General features: G+C 43.2%; 1 non-coding gene across 1 annotated transcript; it reads left to right on the top strand.

The window, feature by feature from the left end:
- The first annotated feature begins 604 nt into the window (after positions 1 to 604).
- TRNAR-UCG (transfer RNA arginine (anticodon UCG)) lies at positions 605 to 689 on the top strand. The gene has a single exon. It is a non-coding gene; the product is annotated as a tRNA-Arg (tRNA).
- The last annotated feature ends 5,610 nt before the right edge of the window (positions 690 to 6,299 follow it).

Genomic DNA, 6,299 nt, shown 5'->3' with positions numbered 1-6,299 from the left:
GCCATCCATCGTCAACGTCAGATTTGACGCTCTCCTTGACTTCTGAGTCTCTCACTTCAATTATCCACCTCTTGAAGCCTTTACTTCAGGAGATTGCACCACACCACATATCCTAGATCACTTCCGGGGTGTCTGGAACTCTGAAGTTGTGTCTAACAAACTCGGATTTATCATATTTTATTTCATCCACTTATCCTGTGATCCGTTCATTTTGAGACAATTTATTGAGGGCTTGCTATGGGCTGGGCCCCAACTTAAGTGGTGGTAAACAGAGGTGAATCAGATGTACGTGCTCCCTGCCTTTAGGGAGCTCCCGGCCCCATCAGGAGCCAGTAAGTTAATACACAGATATGTCATCATAAATCATGAAATAGGAAGAAGGAAAGCAGGAAGGCCTCACTGTGACACTGATATTTTAGCTCGTTTCTGAAGGATGAGTGCATGACATTTTCTAAAGGAGAAATGACTTTGAACTGAAAGACACCTCGGCAGAATGCTTATCATGTACCATCTAGATCCCCTTTCACTGAAGGACTTATTGTCCCAACTTCTGGGAGTGCTAAGGGCAGACAAGCTCTCTCTAAAAAACATCCTGCACAGGGGCGCCTGGGTGGCTCAGTCGGTTGAGCGTCTGACTTCGGCTCAGGTCATGATCTCGCGGCCCGTGGGTTCGAGCCCCGCGTCGGGCTCCGTGCTGGCAGCTCAGAGCCTGGATGGAGCCTGCTTCAGATTCTGTGTCTCCCTCTCCCTCTGCCCCTCCCCCGCTCACGCTCTGTCTCTCTCTGTCTCTCAAAAATGAATACACTTAAAAAAAAAAAAAAAAAGATCCTGCACAGTAAACTCCATCTCACGGTCTGCTTCCTGGGCAACTCAAACTACCATACCGTGTGTGATTTTTTAATTCTAGTGTACTGGAGACCTCTGAAAAATCTTTCAATAAGGCCTACTCCAACGCCTCCTTCCAATCATTAAAAAACATCAGAAAAACCGAAACCAGGGGACATCTGACTGAAGTAACTATTACTCTTCAAATGTGTCAAGGTCATGAAAGAGAAGGAAAGAGTGAAGAACTTTTATAGATGGGGGGAGATTAAGGAGAACCAACAACCAAATGCAATGTGAGATCCTGCATAGGATCCTGAAAGAGAAAGAAAAAAAAAAAAAAGGCAGTGGGAAAACTACTAAAATTAGAATGAAGCATGTAGTTTAGTTAGTATTATTGTGCCTATGCGAATTTCCTGGTTTTAATAAGTGTGCCGTGGTTATATAAGGTGCGAACGTTACGGAAACCTGATTGAGGGATACAAGGAACTCTCTTGTACTACTTATACACCTTTCCAATAAGCCTAAATTAGTTACACTTAAAAAACATAAAACAAATGTTATCCAGGCCGCTGTGTGGAGAATGGGTTGCAGGGAAAGCAAAAGTGAGAGAAGACAGACCCGTTGATAGAGAATCGTAACGGTAGTAGCAAAGACAGTAGTAACAGTAGGTGTTAACTTTGACCATAGCAGCTAGTGGAGGGGGATTTAAGGGGGAAAAAAGAAGTCAACCGTGTCAACCACACCGCGTCTTTTCTGTCGCAGACTTCTAGTCTGAAGCACATACAGAGTGAGAGAGAAATGTAGTTTAATGCTACATCAAGCTTGGAGTTTTGACTCAACCGGGACTGAACACTCTAATTTCTCAACGTAGACTGCCCCATAGAGCATCTTGAGGTCTGTCCAGCCATGGTCAAGAGTCTTAGGCTGCTGGAAGTTTTCAAGCCTAGGAAGTAGGGACAAGGCTGTCAAGACAATTCCGTGAAGGTTTCAGATGGAACGTATTACGCGTATAAAGGACGTATTTAACGCACACACATAGCTAAATGATAATTACAAAATAAACTTCTGTTTACCTACTACCTAGCTTGGTTCTCAACCCTTGTTGCCTACCAGAATCAACTGGAGAGCTAATAGAGAAGAAAGAGGTTCAAGTTCATGGAAGCAGGATAAGGCTCAGCCTTTGACCGAGTTTTCCTCCTGATTTTGACGCAGATCAAAGTTTAAGAACTGCTGAGCTAGAATATTACCAATATTTTTGAAGGCTTCTGTGTACCTCTCCCTAGTCACATCCCACTCCTTCCAGATTCAACTATTGTCTTCAAGCTTTGTTAACCATTCCCTCATTGTTCATCATGGTTTTTCATTTGCACTCATTCAGGTATCCCTAAAAATATTTTGCTCAGGGTTGCTCAGTCGGTTAAGCGTCCGACTCTTGATTTCAACTCCAGTCATGATCTCACGGTCGTGTGTTCGAGCCCCGCCTTGGTCTCTGCGCTGACAGTGCAGAGCCCGTTTGGGATTCTCTCTCTCTCTCTCTCTCTCTCTCTCTCTCTCTCTCTCTCTGTGTGTGTGTGTCTCTCTCTCTGCCCCTCCCCTGCTCGCTTAGTTTTGCCCATTTTCAAGCTTTATTTAGTTATAAGCACAGTATATGTTTTCTTCTGTGACTTGCTTTTTATTTGTCACATTATGTTCTTGAAATTCATCCGTTTTGACGCACGTAGCTACCATTTGTTTGTGGTCATTGGTGCACAGTATTCCATTGTATAAATACGTCCCGATTAATTATCCATTGTCCTGATGTTGAATATTTAAGTTGTCTTAAGTGACTACATATGGAGAACTTCGCTGGCTGCTTGGGAAGTGTTAGGGCCTAATGAAGGGTAGCATCTCTGCCCTCCGATACTCCCTTGCTGTCCTCTCCTCATCCACATTTTTGGTCCCCAACGGCTACCAAGGAGTGACAAGGAGCCCCTTTCACCCAAGGGTTAATGGAAGCTGAGTGGAGAACCTAACTATCATCCTCGCCCAACGGTAATGAGGTGACCCTCTCACTCGCCGGAATGGTATCAGAAAATACATGTTTATTTTCACTCGAGCACTTCCCACTGACACTCGACTGTGTATTTACCTCTTTTATCTGTCCCCAACACTAGAATGTAAGCTCGATGAAGCTTAAGAACTTTATGCTGCTTATTGGTGAATTCTTAGATCCTACAGCTTGCCCGGGGAAAATCACCCTAAATCTGTGTTTATTGAATGAATGGATGGATGGATGAATGAATAAGATGATATCATTTCATTTTTATTAGGTGTCTGTAAGCCACCTATTGTGCATGGAATATTCTCTGAAAGGTCTTTCAATGTAAATGTAAGTTTTGCAAGTTACGGAATTGCCCAGATTTGGTACAAGCGCGCAACAGGTTTATTCTACTCTACTCTTTATTCGACTTCCACCAGTGGCTCTGCTAAGGAAAGGATGGAGAAAAGAGAGCTTGGACTGGTGCTGTCGATGTTTCTCTTGGCTGTTGGATACCTTCCATGAAGTGCATTCGCAGAAGCTACCTCACTATACCTTTCTGTTACCTTTAAGCTTTCTGGTAGACCTCTGTTAATAATACCTCTCATCTTCTGCTTCTAGGGGGTTTCCCATAATCTCTATTCTTGTGGGGTCTTTTTTTTTTTTTTGCCCCAGCAGGTAGCTTTTTTGGGTGGAGTCCTTTCAAGGATCCCCTTCATGGCAAGGACTTGACTTTGCTCACCCAAAGGTGGCAGTACGGTTTGACCCAGTACTGATGCTCCTCTCCATGCCATGCCCTCATGATCTACTCTACCAGGATCGATATCAGTTATCTACTGTTGCATACAGACTTAGTGGGTTAAAACACTCCAAATCTTAGTAGATGGAAACAACAGCCATTTTATTTGCTCAAAATTCTGTGGGTCAGTAATTTGGAAGAGGCTCAGATTGATGGTTTTTCTACTGGTCCGCCTTGGGGTAACACATAAAGCTGAAGATCACATTAGTGGCCATCTAGCCTCATATATATATTCTAAAGATTGGAGATGGGGTGAGTAACTGAAGGACCAGTTAGCCTACATCTTAGCAAACCTTGGGGGACTGTGCCTAATGGAGGCTTTGTACTCAACTTTGGACAAAATCATTCCATACCTTGTCATGTAACCTGTTACCCAAACTTTTCCTGGGCTGGATACATACATATGATTTATCTCTATATAAATAATCCATACTGAAAGATGTGCAGTCCTCCCATCCTAGAGATCCTAAATCTTATCCTTGAAATAAGCGAGAGCATCAGAGAGCCGTAAATCTACATGTTGGCGCTCTGCCGTTGGCCTACACAGACACACGTGTGATTTAAAAAGAAAAAAAAATTAAAGCGAAGAGTTAACCATTCTATTTCCTCTCAGAACACTGCTTCACCCACAGGAAATGATGCCCCTGGCGCTTGCTTCTGCTGAACACCGAGAAGGCTTTATCTCACAAACACCGGAAGATTTGTAACAGGCCGAGTGTTTCATCTTGTTCTGGACATTAAAAAGTACACAAATGCTTTCCCTTCTCTAGCAATTGTTCAAGGTCATGACGGTTTGCAGTTCCCGCATCATCTGATCCTTCTAGACTTCTGCTTTTTTCCTTTCTTCCTTTCCTACTTTTCCCTCCTTAACCTCAGCATTGTCATGACCAGAGGCAGAGGGAGGCGGGGGCGGGGGGAGTGGAGGAAGGTGATCAAAGGTACAAACTTTCAGTTATAAGAGAATGGAACAGGGATGTAACATACAGCATGACGGCTGTAGCCAACCCTACTGTGTGATATTACCGGGCAGTTGTTACGAGAGTGAATCCCAAGAGTTTCCATCACAGGGAGAAAATAGTTTCCTTTTTCTCCTTTTTACTGTATGTAGGTTAGAAGATGGATGTTAGCTGAAGCTGTCATGGCAATCATTTCACAACATACGTAAACCGAATATGTAAATATTGTACATCTGAAAGTTACGCGGTAACGTGTGTCAATTGGCAAAAATCTCAATTTCTTCACCTTTTTAATTTTTTATCTTGTTTTATCACTCATGGCTTCATAAACGGCAACAATTTTTTTTTCTTTCAACCAAGAAGATGTACATAAAGAAATCATAAAAAGACTACTCTCCTCAGAGTGTGGTCCACGGGTCATCAGCATCACCTGGGAGTGTTAGAAAATGCAGAATCTCAGGCCTCGCCCCAGATCTACTGAATTAAAATCTACATTTTAACAAAATCCCCCGGTGATCCAAGTACACATTCAAGTTGGAAAAGCACTGTGCTGAGGCACTCCCTCTGTTTGGTGCCTTGGAGTCCTCAACAGTAAATTGCAGCAACGCCAGGGGCGCCTGGGTGGCTCAGTGGGTGGAGCGTCCGACTTCGGCTCAGGTCATGACGTCGAGGTCTGTGAGTTCGAGCCCCGCTTAGGGCTCTGTGCTGACAGCTCGGAGTCCTGGAGCCTGCTTCCGATCCTGTGTCTCTCTCTCTGTCAAAAATAAATAAACATTAAATTTTTTTTTTTAATTGCAGCACGGTCACATCGATGGGTGCAGATTTCATACTCATGAATTTCTGTTTGCTTCTTCGTTCTCAGGACTTTCTACCTTCATAATGTAAGAGCCCTGCTAAGTCCCTAAGACCACGTTCCTGGGAGCCCTGAACAGAATTCTGAGAATGTTCTACCATCTGTGGGGTAGGTGACACAACTTGTTTGGCTACCAAGAGTGTGGTGCTTTAGCCATGAAACTTTTTGTTAACAACTTTCAAATAGACTGTCCGTCAAGCCACACAGATTTAAAATGGTAAATAATAATAGAGGACAAGAGAAACTGGGAGCAATGAGGGAGAAAGATGCAGGAGAGTTGTTCAGATAAGAAAGGCTATAAAATAGAAAGTTCTCACAGCAGGAACTTGACGTGAATTGACACCAGATTGATTCCTGATCCTCAACTCCATGAATTACAATTTCTAAGTGATGTGTCTGAATGATGTGATGCTGTTTTTGACGCTAAGTCGTGGGAACATCAATCTTATAACTTTTGTAAGGTCCAATTTGGGGGGGGGGGTGTGGACTAGGAAAGGATAGTAAATGTCTTATCACCGATCTCCACTGTCTTCAAAATACGTAAAGCAATTTCACCTTTAAAACTGCAGGCTCAAAAGTAAGTAAATAAATGAATGAAGAAATAAATAAGTAAATAAAAGTGCAGGCTCAGCATTAATTTCGGAGTCATCTTTCTTCGACACGAACAGTGTCTGATGGGGGCACATTACTTTTACTCATCTTTGAAACTACCCACAGAACTGAAGAATGAGTACAAGCCTCCTTCCCTCTTCTAAATTTTAGGCAGAGATCTCTGGTAGACCCTTCTTTGGAAAGCACACTTCTGGCCAAACCACTGGAAGAATGGCCCTGCGACTCAGCATTTTGTCT

The sequence above is a fragment of the Neofelis nebulosa genome, chromosome X, assembly GCF_028018385.1.
Source record: "Neofelis nebulosa isolate mNeoNeb1 chromosome X, mNeoNeb1.pri, whole genome shotgun sequence".
NCBI lineage: Eukaryota > Metazoa > Chordata > Mammalia > Carnivora > Felidae > Neofelis > Neofelis nebulosa.
This window is presented reverse-complemented; position numbering and strand designations above follow the sequence as displayed.